This window comes from Macrosteles quadrilineatus, unplaced genomic scaffold (assembly GCF_028750875.1).
Source record: "Macrosteles quadrilineatus isolate MER2022 unplaced genomic scaffold, UCM_ALF_1.0 Scaffold_8__2_contigs__length_117827958, whole genome shotgun sequence".
NCBI lineage: Eukaryota > Metazoa > Arthropoda > Insecta > Hemiptera > Cicadellidae > Macrosteles > Macrosteles quadrilineatus.
Window position 1 is genome coordinate 112457402 of NW_026542601.1, and position 3211 is coordinate 112460612.

Here is a 3211-nt window from a genome sequence, read left to right on the forward strand (position 1 = left end):
TGAAAGAAAGAATAATATAAGTGTTAATGTATTTGGAGTTGAAGACCGAAAATTTTTATACCCATTAAGAAGAACCAAACTGAATAGTAATACTCATATAGATCTATTATTATTACAACAAGGTCGTAAATCACATTACTGTTTAATTCGTGATTTTGATAGGTTAATGCTACGGTCTACAAAACAAGACCACAAGAAGTATTTTTGCAAGTTTTGTTTACAACATTTTTACACCAAAGATAAATTGGAATGTCATATAACATATTGTAAGAACTTTGATGCACAAAGAGTGGAAATGTCTAAACAAGATACATTACAATTTAAAAATTATAAATATCAACTTAAAGCCCCATTTGTAATTTATGCAGATTTTGAATGTTTTATAAACTCTAACAACCATACTCCATCTGGATTTGCATTTGTCGTAGTAAAAGATTCTAAGATTATTTCTGAAGAGTTATATAGTGGCGAAAATGTTATGGATGTGTTTTTCGAAAGATTATTTGAGACTTATGATTTTATTAAAAGTCAAATGGCAATATATATTCCTCTTGTAATGACTCCTGAGCAAGAGGCATCTTTCCAAAACTCAACACATTGTCATATTTGTGAAAAGCCTCTATATTTTGATAGGGTACGAGAACATTGTCATTCAAATGGCCAATACCGTGGAGCTGCCCACAATGATTGTAATTTAAACTATAAAGTAACAAAGAAAATACCAGTATTCTTCCATAACTTGAAAAATTACGATGGACATTTAATAATGCAACACTTGGGAAAATATAATCGTAAATTAAATTGCATAGCCAAAGATATGGAAAAGTACATTTCATTCTCTGTTGATGATTTAGTATTTTTAGATTCCTATAACTTTCTGTCCCTTCCATTATACAAATTAGCTTCCAATTTAAATACATTTAGATTTATAGACAATCCACTACTACAACGCAAAGGCGTATTTCCCTATGAATATATGACAGGACCAGATAAGTTTGCAGAGTCTCTACCTCCAATTGAAAAATTTTACAGTACTTTAACTAAAGAACATATCTCTCCCATTGAATATGAACATGCAAAACATATCTGGACCCATTTTAATATACATAATTTACAAGAATATCATGATTTATATCTTAAAACAGATGTATTGCTACTGGCTGATGTGTTTGAGACATTTAGAGACCTGTGTTTAAAGGATTACAAACTTGACCCCGTACACATGTATTCACTTCCAGGACTAACATGGGAAGCCTGTCTTAGAATGACTGGCATAAAATTACAATTATTTCAAGATATTGACATGCATTTGTTCATAGAAAGTGCAATCAGAGGAGGAGTCAGTATGATTTCCACACGTTACGCTAAAGCCAATAATAGATATATGGGTGAACATTATGACCCCAAACAAGAGAGTGTGTATTTAATATATTTAGATTGTAACTCGCTATACTCCACAGCTATGTGTGAGACACTACCCGTGGATGGATTTCGTTGGACGAATGAGATAGACTACAAAATATACAAAAACAATCAAAATGATGAGTTTGGATACATTTTAGAAGTTGATTTAAAATATGATAAAAGCTTACATGATTTACATAATGACTATCCATTAGCACCTGAGAAAATGAATGGCAAATTAATACCTAATTTAAATGACAAAACTAAATATATTTTACATTATAAAGCATTACAAAAATATGAAGAATTGGGTTTGATTGTTACAAAATACCATAGAATTTTAAAATTTAGACAGTCTAAATGGCTTGCGCCCTATATTAATTTTAATATTGAAAAACGCAAATGTGCTAAAAATGATTTTGAAAAAGACTTTTACAAATTGTTAAATAATAGTCTCTTTGGTCGAACAATTATGAACCAACGCAAGTTTCGTGATATATATCTCAAGGATGAGTCACTATTAACTAAATATGTCACTAATCCAAGGTTCGACTGTAGCAAAAAGTTCGATAACAATTTACATGCTATACATTTAAATAAATTAGTTGTAAAGTTTAATAAGCCGATATATTTAGGAATGACCATTTTAGATATCAGTAAAGTAATAATGTATGATTTCCACTATAATTATATGTCAAAATTTAAGAACAAAAGATTTCTTATGACAGATACAGATTCTTTAATGTATTCTATAGTTACAGAGGACTTTTACAAGGAAATAGAATGTGACTTGCACTTTTTTGATACCTCTGGATATAGTAAAGACCATTTCTTATACTCTGATAAAAATAAAAAAGTCACTGGCAAGTTTAAAGACGAATTAGATGGTCATATTATGTATGAATATTGTGGTTTAAGACCAAAGTTATATTCTTATATTCCTCTAAAATGGTTATATGAAGAAGACAAGCAAGCTTTAGAGGTCAAAAAAGCTAAAGGAGCTGATGGTGCTACAGTTAAACATCTCCTCAGACATCAACATTATTTAAACTGTCTTGCAACTGGGCAAGATTATTATGAGAATGTGACAAGAATTAAATCTACAAATCATCATCTTCAAACCTTAACTATGAATAAGAAAGTACTATCGTTTGACGATGACAAGAGGTTTATTCTGGAAGATGGCATCAATACTCTTGCGCTTGGTCATTATAAAATTGATCAAACATAAATCTATATTTGCCATTATTCTTTGACCTTTCTTTGTCTATTACAAAAAAGCCATATTTAGTTTTATCCCAACATTGATGACAGAGATTTCTAAATTGGTTAAATGAAAAGTCATTACCAACATGATTGTTATATACATGTTTTAAATTTAAATCATCTTGTTTAAATAATATTAGGAAATTTACATTATCACGTAAATGTTTATGTACTTTGCTGTAAGATTGACACAAGTAAAAACAGTTAATATTTTTATGTCGACCCATTGAAAAAAATTGTGTAATATTTTGACTATTTATGTCATCAAATACAACAACTGACTGTGATTTTACATCATTTGGTGTGATTTCACAGTCAGTAAACGTGTGTAATTTCACTTCGTCACACAAACTAAATATTTCAATTATTTTTTTATATTTTTCTTGTTCTAAAGATTTAGATATTAAATATAAGTTTGTAAATTTTAATCCTTCCTTTTTCACAATTAAATTGTAAATTACAACCGTCTTCCCACTTCCACTTGGACCACAAATAACACATCGAATATTGGTAGGAAATAGACCCAACTTCTTTGGTATAT